General features: G+C 39.8%; 1 protein-coding gene across 2 annotated transcripts in view; it reads right to left on the bottom strand.

Annotated features, from left to right (window-relative positions):
- The window catches only part of Rc3h1 (ring finger and CCCH-type domains 1), an 87307-nt gene extending 78462 nt beyond the window's left edge, over positions 1–8845 (bottom strand). The window contains exon 1 of one of the 2 annotated variants that reach the window (XM_048356462.1): positions 8556–8845. The gene's annotated coding sequence lies outside the window, so the exon portion shown is untranslated. The remainder of the gene's footprint in view (positions 1–8555) is intronic. The other variant, XM_048356461.1, reaches the window with a different exon arrangement.
- Positions 8846–14076: the final 5231 nt, after the last annotated feature.

The following is a 14076-nucleotide window of genomic DNA, read 5'->3' as shown; positions in this document are numbered from 1 at the left end:
AAATTACTACAAAGACCTAGATGGGTGGAACAAAATGGGTCAACTGATAAGAGTGCCAAAATCACTCAATGAGGGAAAGATGACCATTTTCAACAAATAGTGCTAGTTAGACTTATGTAAGAGAATAAATTTGTAAATGCTACATCATATCATATAAAAAATTAACTTTCAGTCAGAGATCTAAATATAGGATCTATTAATTCTAACCTATTAGAAAAAAAGCAGATAAATTTGCAAAGTGCTATTATTTACTTATTAACACTTACATTCAAAGTTATAGAAACTGAGAAAATTTAAGCAACAAAATAAATGGTTATAGATTATAGCCCAAAGTATAAAGTATGTATCAAGGAATTCATTCTAATATGCATAAGCAACTGGTGAAATGATGAAAAGGAGACAAATCTCCCATTCAGAAGAATTCCAAACATATTATGAACTGGGAGCATAGCTCAGTTGTACAGTACTCATCTAGTATTCACAAGGTCCTGGAGAGGAAGGAAGGGAGGAAGGGAGAGAGGGAGGGAGGGAAGGAGAGAGGGAAGTAAGGAGGGGATGGAGAGAGGGAGGGAAGGAGGAACAAAGGGAACCGGAAATAAAGAGAGGAAGGAATGGAGCAATGATCTGGAGTGAGGATCAAGTGGTAGGTTTCTTAATTATTTATTTTAGTACTCAGCTCTTTCCAGAAAGAGATCGATCGGATCATTTTCCCAGCCCATCAATCTGGGTGGCTTTGAATTACTTTAAACAGTTATATGCAACAGAAGTAAAGTTAAAAGAGCATTCCTAAAATTAACTCTCAAAAGATCTAGCCATGGGACTGGGGATATGGCCTAGTGGCAAGAGCACTTGCCTCATATACATGAAGACCTGGGTTCAATTCCCCAGCACCACATATACAGAAAACGGCCAGAGGTGGCGCTGTGGCTCAAGTGGCAAAGTGCTAGCCTTGAGCAAAAAGAAGCCAGGGACAGTGCTCAGGCCCTGAATCCAAGGCCCAGGACTGGCAAAAAAAAAAAAAAGATCTAGCCATTTCTACTCTTCCAGTCATAAAATGTGAGGATACCTGAACTGGCTACACTAACTACACTATAGAAAAACAAAAGCTTTCCTAGTGCAGGTCCCCAAATAACCAGCTTTAATCTGACCCAGATGACTTAAATGATACAAGAAACTTCAGGGGAGACCAGCAGAAGAATCACTTGGCCAGACTCAATCCAAATTGAGTACTCACAAAACTTTAAGCAAATAAATGGTTGTTTAAAAACCACTAAATATCTGATAATTGTTCATATAATTAAGACATGATTATACATTAAGGCATAATTTTACATTTACCAATTCCATATAAAGCTTTTTGTTTTGTTTTTGACAGTTGTGGGGCTTGACATCAGGACCTGTGTGCTGTCCTGAGTCCCTTTGTGCTCAAGGCTAGTGCTCTACCACTTGAACTACTTCTGGTTTTTGAATGGCTAATTGGAGATGAGAATCTCTCATGAACTTTTCTGCCCAGCTGGCTTGGAATGGAGATCCTCAGATCTCAACCTCCTGAGTAGCTAGGATTACAGAGCCAGCCACCACCATCTGGCCATATAAAGTATTTGAGAAAATGGTTATGCTGAATACTGTCACTGGAGTTGAATTTAAAAGTTTATTTCCATTGACTTAATAAACTTTTTAAAATTTTAAAAAATATTACAAAGGTGATGTACAAATGGGTTATAGTTTCCTAAGTCAGGTAAAGAGTACATTTCATTTTGGACAATGCCACCCCTTCCCTCCCTCTCTCCCAGTTTTTTCCTCCCATCCCCACTCACAAGTTGTGTAGTTTTCAACATAGTGTCTAGTAAATACCACTGCTGCACTTGTTCTCTCTTTGTCCCTTCATTTATGTGCAACTTTATAATCTTTTAATAAATCTAGAATCTCTTTTTGGGGTTTTAAAAATGATAAGCACATAAAAGTACCTAGAAACACAACATGCCTAAATTTAGCTTCTTAATCATGTAGCATAAGTTATCAGTAACTGAAAGAAAAGCCAAATGGTATATTCAAAAGTACAGCATGGACAATACACCCCTTTGACTTAAAAAAGTATTTACATTTGGCTGGATGCTGGTGACTCCAGCCCGTGATCCTATCTACACTGGAGGCTGAAATCTGAGGATCAAGGAGGGGCAGGAAAGCCAAGGAGACTCCTATCTCCAATTAATCATTAAATGCTGGAAATGGAGGTGTGGCTCAAATGGCAGTCTAGCCTTGAGCAGAAGAGGCCAGAGGACAGCACTAAGACTCAGAATTCTAGCCCCAATAGGGGCACACAAGCAAACCAAAAAAGGGTCTCTTGTTGTTGCCCCAGGCTGGCCTCAAAAGGCCCCATCTCTACTTACCCATCTCCCACGGCTGAACACTGTGCCCAAATTCTTTTATTCAACATTTTTTCTTAGATTTACCCCCCTTACACTTATTTTTTGAGTCTCTATTTTTTTCTCAAAGAATTTCTAACAGCATGTCTACTATACCTAGTGAAGCACTGAGCTACAAGGATTGCCAAGTTCAACAACAGCCTAGGCTACATGGCAAGAGACTGAAAAACAACTAAAAAGGAAAAATAAAGCCCCCAAATACAAAAACAAAATGAACCACATTGCTACCACACATAAATACTATTTAAATCTTGGGAGATTTAAAAATAATATACACTGTGAAATTATTAACATATGCATAGAAATAAGCATCAAGGAGTATACTGATGTTAGTTAAGAAACATTGCTAAAATGATAAGTTTCAAAAGAATACTGCTATGGGGAGGAGAATAAGAGAATAGTAGAAATAGTGAATCTGATATTGGTATATTATATACGTGTTTAGAATCTATTACAATGACACAATTATTCACAATGATGTGAAGGTAGGTGTTGGTGGCTCACACCTATTATCCCTAACTGCACAGAAGATTGAAATCTGAGGATCTCAATTTGAAGCCACTACAGACAAAATCCCAGAGACTCTTTAGCTCCAATTAACCAGCAAAAAGCAGGAAATGCAGGTGTGGCTCAAGTGGTAGAGTGCTAACCTTAACTGAAAAATGTAAACAAGAGCAAAAAGGTCCTAAATGTAAGCCCCAATACTGGTGTGCATGCACATATACACACGTGTGTATATACAGATACAGACACCAAAAAAGTGGAAAAAATTAATATCTCTATTTCAGTCAGTGCAATAGTGAGAATATATGGTAAACTCCAATTTGGGGAAAACTGTTTCCCCAAAGTTCAACTGGGAAAACATTATGAGCTAATAGATAATTCAAAACAAAACAAAACAAAACAAAAAGCTGTGATGCATATTCCAATAAGCCAAGCATCCTAGGCAGCTGACAGAGAATCTCAAACTCAAGGCCAACTTGGGCTATGTAACAACAGTAGTAACAACAACAACCAAGCAATTCAAATTAGGAAGTAAACATTAACAATTCTGGCCAAAACCAGAAATAATATACTAAGGTTAATTATCTTTGTAGGGCCATATTACTGGAGACTGGTAAAACTCTTACCTGAAAATATAAGGAATATTTTAAGAACTTCTGGAGTAAGAAAAATTCATTTTCGGGGCTGGGAATATGGCCTAGTGGTAGAGTGTTTGCCTCGAATACATGAAGCCCTGGGTTAGATTCCTCAGCACTACATATATAGAAAAAGGCAGAAGTGAAGCTGTGGCTCCAAGTGGTAGAGTGCTAGCCTTGAGCAAATAGAAGCCAAGGACAGTGCTCAGGCCCTGAGTCCAAGCCCCAGGACTGGCAAAAAAAAAAAAAAAATCATTTTCATAAATGCCTAGCAATGCTATTCTTACAACCTATAAAGCCAATCTAGCCTATTCTCCAGGATTAAACTAAAGAAAAAGTTATTAGAGTAGATTTTAGGCAATGAGGCTAGCCTGATTATGAAATTTGTGACTGTTTTGGTAGATGATAATCTGAGAAGTTAAGTCCCTCTGAACTCAATCCTGACAGGGCCAAAGCTAAACCAGGTCAGAATACCCAGCCAAGGAACATCCTGATCCAAAGTGTTCACCAAGCAGGGATCATTTATCAGTTTATTCTTCCTTTCGTTGGGTCTTGACCAATCTCATGACATATGTAAGAGTAGACTGACTAGACCCCATTAAACTTCATGTCAAACTTTAGGGGCTAGAAATAAAAATATTACAGAATTCTAAATGATCTGTGGCTTAAAGGGAGAAAAAAGATCCTATAAATGAAGAATGTTTAACACGAGCTGACCAAATTTTAATATCATTGAATATTACTAAAGTTATTTTTAAATTGCCATAAAGCATTTAAAGGTACAATAAAAGCTTACATAATAAGTTAGAGCCATGAAACAATTATAGCAATAACACAAATCTGTATAAACAGAATGAGTTTGTATTATACAGTATTCGGATCTGCTAAAAACAAAAACAAGTGTTTCCTATGTATTTAAGTGAACTCCTAAGTATTTAAATTACTTAAACATGAATAGCTGACAGCATACAAATAATAACAGAAAGCAAATCAAGACTAAAGGTAAATATAGTGTTACAAAACATAGTTGACAGTATAAAAATGGACACTCAGCAGACTGCTTCAAAAGATCTTCTAAGTATAATAGTATAATATGGTGACAGTAGTAAAGCATCTCATTTGTGTCACAAGACCTGGGTACAAGCATATTCCTTCCTAGTAATTATGTGTCCTTTTTGCTATTACTAAGCTTCTCCTAGACTCATTCTTTATATGTAAAATAAGGACAATACCAACATTGTTGCATAACTAGTATTAAATGATATAATGCGTTATTCACTCAACAGATATGCTCTAAAAAACTGTTTTTTTTGTTTGTTTTGGATTTTTTTTCTTGTAGTACTCAGATTCTCAGGAATCACTAGGCAAGTACTTTACCACTGAGCCATACTCTCAGCCTTGTTATTTATATTATGCACAAAATTTCCCTTTCCAACCTCTTCTAACAGAGCAATTATGAATGATAATGAATATTAACTCTTAATATTACCAAGAAAATACAAATTGTATATATGTATTTATTTCTGCAGTACCAGGGACTGAACCCATGGCTTTGCCCTTGCTAGGCAAGGGCTCTACCACTTGAACTACACTCTGCAAAAAAAACGAATTCCCAAGCTACAATGTCACTTCCCACCCCAAACTTCCTATTAGAAAATATTTAAATATTACTTGAGTAAAATCCAAACTGAAATAGACTGAGCATTGGTACAGAACACATGATTAAGGAATCACATGTTAAACAGCTTTGACACAAAATAAATAAAAACAATTCTCCAGGAAATTTGTCATGTCAACCTGAAAATGGGACTCAGATTTACCTTGTAAGTTTGGTAAATATCCAATTTCAAAACGAAAATCTTAGTACTTGAAATAAATATCTTTGTTTCAGGAAAATTCTATCACACAAATTAAGTCAGGCCTTTACAAAAAAAAATTTTTTTTCCTTAAGCTACATTAACCACCTAAAATTTACAAAGTCATAAACTAGTACTATTGTTCTAATAGGTTTAGGATTAAAGATGAATTTAAGCATCATAGCAATACAGACCTTAAAATTATAAGGACAATAAAATTTAACATGGGAAAAATACAAACTAGAGCACTTACAAAAACTGATCTCCTTTCTAAAATATGTATGTCTCAGAAAGACATTAGTAGGAGTCCTGTAAAAGTGGTTCTTTTTCCACCCCCGAAAAGATCAAAACATCCACATTATGGAAGGTATAAAATAAAAAGCCTGGAAATATGGCCTAGTGGTAAAGTGCTCACCTCATATACATGGAAGCCCTGGGTTTGATTCCTCAGCACCACATTTACAGAGAAAGCAGGAAGTGGTGTTTTGGCTCAAGTGGTAGAGTGCTAGCCTTGAGTAAAAAAAAGAAGCCAGAGACAGTGCTCAGGCCCTGAGTTCAAGCCCCAGGACTGGCAAAAAAACAAAATAAAAAGCCTTACTAATATTCACTCATTATAAATTCTAAACAAATGATTCAATTTCCATGTTTATGCAATTACTATTCACCATAACTCTTATGGGGAAACTAGGAATCACTGCTGCCCAATATATTTCATATAACCTGACAATGCTCTTTTTTTTTTTTTGCCAGTCCTGGGCTTTGGACTCAGGGCCTGAGCACTGTCCCTGGCTTCTTTTTGCTCAAGGATAGCACTTTGCCACTTGAGCCACAGCACCACTTCCGGCTGTTTTCTATATATGTGGTGCTGGGGAATTGAAACCCGGGCTTCATGTATATGAGGCAAGCACTCTTGCCACTAGGCCATATTCCCAGCCCCCAGACAATGCTCTTAATGATAGCAGACAGGTACCAATCCTAACCAGATATCTTGCCACTAGGCCATATTCCCAGCCACCAGACAATGCTCTTAATGATAGCAGACAGGCACCAATCCTAACCAGATATTTGTTGTAAAAAATGGGTAAAAGCTATTAACTAATTTCTTTGCACACTTTTAAGAATGTGAACTAAGCTGGGTTTGGTAATTTTGGAGGCTGAGACAGAAAGAATGAAAGTTTGAGGAAGCCAGACTAGATTGAAAAGCAGGACTAGATCTCAAAAAAATTAAAGGGGGTACAAAGAGAGAGAGGGTAAAAGAGATGGGGGAGGGGGAGAAATAATGGAAGATAACTTAAAAAAACAGAACACAAGCTCTAAACAAGTTGGACAGTAAGCAAGTGGTTACAAATGAAGTAACTGAAATAGATAGATAGATAGATATAAAACTATATCTCTCTATATTGGGATGCAGCATAGACTCCAGAGCTGATATATATAGATCTCTATATATCTTTATAAATATATAGATATCTATCTATCAACCAGACTCTATGGAGAGCTCAGATAGTACAATCTTTTAGAAAGATTAGGAACACTAGGAAATGGGTACATCTAAGAGGAGGGGTGAGGCCAAGAGGAGAGGGTTGACAAATCAAAGGGGGAGGGAGGAGAATGCAGTCAAAGATTCATTGTATATACCACAAAATTAAGAAAAATAAAGGAAAGAGTGGGTGGAAGAGTGGTGAGTATGCTGAAGGGGGTGACACTGATCAAGTCGCACTGTATTCATAGGCTATGTGGCATCTTCTTTGTACAACTAAAGATAATTTAAAGCAAGCTAATGCCCTTACACAAGACTATGCAAGTGAATACTCAACAGTGGAAAGCAATCTTCTTGGATGCATTCAAGCAACTTTAGTATAAATTTCTTTATTCATTGGTACAAAGTAGAGCATAATCTTTTCTCCTCACCTGGAAATGAGTATAAATGCCTTGAAATTTTAACCTTCGCAAAAATAATAGGTAACTCTAAAGTTTCAGATACTACTACAGTAAAAATACACAAATATAAAGGGTTATCACTAGTAAGCCTAAACATTCACTACAGTTGTTTCTAGTTTGTCAAAGTTACTTAGAAAGATTTTGAAATTTAAACAAAATATGCTTTAGAAAATCTAGCTTCAAACTTAGAGGAAAGAGTAGAACAAATTAGTAAAAGGCAAAATCGGAACAAGTAAAGGACCACAAGAAGTTGTAAGACCACGGCTCCCTTCTGGAGCACAGCCTCCATAAGTATGTTTGTGCTTATGATACTTCTCTTCAGCTACACATCAATAATTCAAAAAGGCTGGTTGGCAGAAAAGTTCTGCTCAAACCATGCAATTTGTTTCCGCTTTGCCCGTAAGTGGCTTTGTTTCCAGTTTCAAAGACTATTCTGGGATGTCAAGACTTATATTATTACCGCTCCAAAAGAGCCCTTGTTCCAACTCACCCTTAACCAAGAGCGATGGGGGGGGGGGGGTGGAGGTAGCATAACATGTTTACTGGGAATTGATGCTTTAGAGATGTTTTGGAGTGGTTTGTCCCTCCCTTACCACTCTTTACCGTGTGTATTTGGGGGGAGGTTGTGACACTTCTTTAAATTAAAAAAAAAAAAGACACCTGCATCCACAATTTCTCCTTGGCAGTCTGGTAGAAAGCCTGCCTATGCGGGCTTGATCTTAGCAGCCCCAGAGAAACAGACCCAGTAAATGCCACAGTTAAGGCTAAGGGAGGAAGATGTCAGTGGCTGTCAGGCCGAGGCGGCGCCTGTTTACAGACGCCCTCCTCCCTCCTCGGTCCCCTCCCCACAGACGGGGGGTCGGCACCGCATTTCCTAGGCGCCCGCCCGCCCGCGGCCCCCTCGCGGCCCCCTCGCTCCAGCCCGGGCCTTCCCCCGGCCTCTCCTCGCTCGGGGCAGCGTCCGCACCGCCCCCCCCCCGCGGCCTACCGCCCCGGGCAGGCCCTCCCCGCGGCACGCGGAGGCTTGAGGCCTAAAGGACGCCGGCTACTGACAAGCTGAGCCGCCCGGCCGGCCAGGAGCCGAGGGCGGGCGAGGACAGCGCCTGGCCCGCCGCGGCCGCCTATTGTTCCCGACGGTGGCCGCGGCCGCCCCGCTCCCCACGCCACCACCCGCCCGCCCGCCGTCCGCTCACCGCGCTGGTCCGAGCAGCAGCTCCTCTCAGCTCCGAGTCTCCGCGGCCGTCACCGTCGCCGCGGCAGCCGCCGTCGCCGCCGCTGCCATCATCGACTCTGACTCTGTCCCAGGCCGCCTGGCCACGGCCGTCACCGCCACCGCTAACGCCGCCTCCAGCCCCCCACCTGCTGCTGCCGAGGCTGCTCCTGCAGCAGGGGCCATCTTGTTGGTCGGCCTCCTCTTCCTCCGGCTCGCCCTCCGCCGCCCCGTCGTTCGTTGTCCTCGTCCCCTTCCTCTTCCTCAGACTCCGGCCCGCCCCGAGACTGGGGCGGAGACCAGAGTGAGACTCCACCCCCCTGGGGGTGGGGCCACCGAGGGCGGGGCGGAGCCGCCGGCGTTGGGGCGGGGCTACGGGGGGCAGGGCAGGGCGGGGCGGAGAGCTCTGAGTCACCCGTGGTGGTGTCTGGGAGGTTGAGTGACGCGCCCCGCCTAGCTCCCTCGGGTTCTCACGCCTGCAGCCGCGGAGCTGATCCTCCTATCCAAGCCGGCGGCTCTCCACGGCCTCGAGCTCAGCCGGCAAGAGGCCCGGTGTTTCTGTCATTTCCATTCAAGTCCCGCACTACCTGTGTGTGGCCTTCTCAGCCCTGGACCCCATTCTACTTTCCTTCTTTCCCCACTCCTCCCTCCCCATTGTGTCCTGGTTCGCGGTTCCACCATCTTGCCCTGGCCAGCCGGCTCGGAGTGCGGGCGCTCGGGGCAGTGGGCCGCCCCGCGCTTCCAAAGGTCTCCTGCCCTGGGCATGGGGACGGCTAGACAGGAAGGACCGGGCATTTTAGACAGGTTTTCCCTGTGGAAAAGAGGCATCTTCAAGACAAGTCACACTAAGCAAAACCCTGCTTGTGAGATAGGCTAGAAATGGAAATTTTCTAATAATATACAGTACTGATTTCAAAATACATCATCTAAAATAAAGCGATAGTCTTCAAAACAACATATAGTACTTCTACATGAATGATAACTCTTCGTTTCGGGCCTTGGCTAAGATTTTTTATTTTAAAAAAATTATGCTAAGAAAAGTATTGCGAAAACACTTGTGCTTCTAACTTGATCGATTGAGCCCTGTAAAGGATAGCATTTATATTATTTGTGAAACACACACGTTCCCAAATTTACTGAGGAAAACTTGTTAGCTAATATCCTCCTGCTACTAAGATTTCAACTTTTTAAACCTACTGATGTCTTTCTATTGATTGCACTTACTACCTTGAAGTGAACTAAGACCATAATCCATTCTTTAATCTATTACTAAATACAGTAGTTCTGCATGTTTCTGTGAACAGTCATCTGTGGACCATAGACAGAAAAAACTAAATTTCAAGAATATTTCAGGATTAACAGGTTTTCAAAAAGGCTTGTTCCATGGTTCATGTTATTAAGGACTTTACCATACCTAATTTATAACTAAACTTTATTGTAAATATTTACATATAGGTGAAAACTCAATAGGGCTAGCCAGACATCATCACATACCTATAATTCCAGCTCTAGGTAGGCAGAGGTAGGAGGAATGCCAGTTCCTAGTTGGTCTGGACTACTGTCCAAAAAACCCAGAACAACAACAACAGAAAAAAACAACACCCAAAACCATTTAGTGTTATCCACTCAGCACACAGTAAGTTATCCACACAGCTAAAAGTTTCACTACTATAGTAATCCTTTCTGACTATCTTGTGGGAGAGGTTGACTTTTGCTAATCTAAATACTATCACTTAAAAAGCCTTCCCCTTCTAAACTACGAGGCTTCCATCCCTAGCTAGGAAAAACAGATTAATCGGTTGTCCTCCCAGTTTTCCTCCTCCTCCCTTATCACTCCTAGAGAATGTTCCACAACAGAAGGGTTCAGCTGCTGTTGCTAAGCAAACATGCCAATTTGTCTGTTTAGGTGAAGCAAGTACCTTGACTTCCATTAGAAGCAACCTAGATAATGTTATTTCTTTGAAATAGTAATAATTGTAACTAAGTTGGTAAAGGCCTTTCAAAGTTCCCTAAGAAACGATGATTTTAAAGTTTCTTAGACATTTTTCATTAATATTTTAATTAAAAATAAGTTAAAATAGAAGTATTTCTCAAAATTTATTCTCAACAGTATTAGAAATATTTGTCAGAAAAAGAACTTTGAAAAAACACTCAAGTGCTCACAATAAAACTTAATCTGCGAGATGCCATTTATGTTTTTAACTCTCTAGTTAGACTAAAAGTATGATACACAGAAGAAAATTCTCCCTTTGAAACTAAGTCTGAGTCTCTTTAAGAAGAAAAATAATGTGCAAATTCAACAGGAGAATTTTTATTCCCAAATTAATAACTTCAAATTTTTTTGCTTGTGAATTCAGTTTTTCCTGCTTAATTTTTTAAGATTATTGTTTTAGTACTGATGTTTGTTGTGAATTCATACAAATAAGATTAAATGAGAAATGTATCCAATGCCTAACGTATGAAACTGTAACCTCTCTGTACATCAGTTTGATAATAAAAATTGGAAAAAAAAGATTAAATGAGACATGTTGACATTTTAAACATATGCATATATGTGGCTTAAATTTCAAAACGGTTTAAATTGAATTATTAATTTATTTTGCTGGTCCTCAGGGTCTGGACTCTGTTCCCAAGCCTCTCTGTGTTCAAGGCTAGTGCTCTACTACTTGAGCCACAGCATCGCTTCCAATTTTTTCTTTTTATGTGGTACTGAAGAATGGAATCTAGGGCTATAGGCATGCTAGGCAAGTACTTTAACCCTAAGCCTCATTCCCAGTTCCATTAAATAATTTAAGTCAAGGAATTTTGTAATAATACAGTGAAATTTCACTATTTTATAAAGTACCTTTTGATCTAAGATAACACATTAGAAACATACTGTTTAACACAAACAGCTGAAGTGATTTATGGTCATTTGAGCTTAGAAATCACTGTTTTGTAGATTCAAGAAAATTGGTTTGTTTTATTTAGTATTTAATCCTGATATGGAATGCCCAGAAATTTAGACTCTATCCTGGCCTCTTCCAACAACCTACTGTACTGTTAAAGTTAAATGAATCATTCATCTAAAGTACTTTGTTATTTTTAAATTATCTTTATGTAGTTGTACAAAAGAACTGTAATTCAATATGTCAGTTTATAAGTACAATGTAACTTTATCAATGACACCCCCTACCATCATTCTCCCCATCCCTCCCAACCCTATTCATCCACACAGATACCTGGTTCCAGTTTCACCTATATACACTACATATTATAACTCTTTTCACTCACCTTTGTCTCTCCTTGTGGTTGGCTGCTTCTTGTTCTTTACTCCTGTGGAGGTACTGTTCAACTTCCTGGTATTCATTTTGTAAAATTGTAACTTAGTTGTTCTAAGAAGTTACATCACTGGAACCCTCCCCTGCATATACCATACTTTGGTTCATTTGTTTGTGTATACACATGAATTCTGCTTGATATGTTTTCCTATGTTGATAATTTAGAACTCCCACATAAGGAGGAAAATACATGAGTCCCTTGTGTCTCTAAACCTGACTCACTTCACTTAGCACCATTTTTTCCAGGTCTATCCATTTCCCTGCAAATGACATATTATTCTTCTTAATTAAGAGCTAAATAGAAATCTCAATTTGGCTCCTTGGTTCATTTGTTAAATGGGTTATTGATTCTTTGGGGGTTTAATTTTTTGAGCTCGTTATATATTCTGGATATTAGCCTCTTTATCAGACACATAACTGGCAAAGATCTCCCATTCTGTAGACTTTTTTTTAAGCTTAGTAACTATATCCTTTGCTGTGCAGAAAGTTTTCAGTTTGATACAGTTTGTCAATTTGTCCACCTATCTGTCTTCTTTCCTATTTGAGGAGCACCTGGAGTTCAATTCAAGAAGTTAGTGCCTATGCCAGTAATTTTACTTCCTTCCTGTAGTAGTTTAAAGGTTTCAGGTCTTACATTAAGGTCTTTCATCCATTTTGAGTGGATATTACTGTAGTACAAGGTAACAAATAAAGATCTAGTTTCAGCCTTCTGCATATGGATGTCCAGTTTTCTCAAAACTATTTGTTGAAGAGGTTATCTTTTTTTTGGGGGGGGGTCGGTCATGGGGCTTGGGTGCTACTTAATTTAAGGGACTGGAGGTATGGCTCAAGTGGTAGAGCAGCAGCTAAGCAAGCAAGTCGAGCAACTGTGAGGTCCTGAGTTCAAACCCTAGTATCAGCTTAAAACTCCTAAAAGTGTAGAGATTCCAAGGAAACTTAGCAAAGATGATGTTGCAGAGATAGGCAAGTTGGCACTGGGAGGCCAGAATAGATTTCTGAATTGTATTTCAAGATAGATTTTCGGATAGAATGTCAAATTAATTTATTTTTTTCAAATAAATACTTGACACAGACACATATATACTGAAGATTACCCATTTTTAAATTAGAAAGTCAAATTTAGCTGGGCTTCTGCATCTTTATTTGCTAAATACAGCAAACCTATTCACCATTTTAAGAGCAATGTGAGGCAAAGAGTCTGAGGAAGGACATGATGCGATTTGATGGTTAAGAAAATTATTCCTGGGGTGCCAGTGGCTCATGCCTGTAAGCAAAGCTACTTAGGATCTGAGATCTGAGGCTTGAGATTCAATATCAGCCTGGAAAGGAAAGTCTGTGAGACTCTTATCTCCAATTAACCACCAGAAAACTGGAAGTGGTGCTGTGGCTCAAGTGGTAGAGTACTAGCCTTGAGCTGAAGACAGGAACAGCACCCAGGCCCAGAGTTCAAGCCCTACTACCCGACCAAAAAAAAAAAAGAGAAGAAAATTATTCCCTAATTATAGAGAAGTACTAGAGGCAAACAAAGGTACACAGGATCTTTATTGTCCCTCTTTCTTGAAACATTCTCTTCTGTTAACTAATGAAATCGCACCTGCCTTTTCTCCTATATATTGGCCCACTACATTTCATTCTTCTTTAATTTATCTATCTATATTAGAGTTTTGATTGCCTTGGTTGTCGTTGTTTTCAGAAAGGGTCTCAAGTTTTTACTGGATCCATCTCTGGACCACAGTCCTCCTACCCATGCCTCCTGATAGCTGTGATTCCAGATGCATGCCACCATGCCTAGTTTATTGGTTGAAACGGGATCTCATAAACTTTCTGCCCAGGGCAGCCTGGAACTGTGATCCTCCCATTCTCCATCCTCCAACTTGCTGAGATTACATTACAGACATGAGCCATACACTTAGCTTTTAGAAATGCTGTGATTTTTGCAAAAAAACACAAAACAACAACAAAGAAAAAACACCCTGAATTTGTCAATTCTGTGAACACATCGTTCTTTTCCCTGCCTCAGAGAACTTGCATATACTGTCTGCCCTCTACCTGAAAGATGTTTTGTCCCTTTTCTTTGTCTTCATCTTTTGGTTTCAGCTTAACAGTCACATTCTCGAGGAACCTTCCTTCACCATCTCAGATCAGGTCAATTCTCACCATTAAATACCTCATGTTCTTTTGTCT

This window comes from Perognathus longimembris, chromosome 11, assembly GCF_023159225.1.
Source record: "Perognathus longimembris pacificus isolate PPM17 chromosome 11, ASM2315922v1, whole genome shotgun sequence".
Taxonomy (NCBI): domain Eukaryota; kingdom Metazoa; phylum Chordata; class Mammalia; order Rodentia; family Heteromyidae; genus Perognathus; species Perognathus longimembris.
The sequence above is the reverse complement of the archived record's forward strand: the minus strand, read 5'-3'. Positions and strand labels throughout refer to the sequence as shown.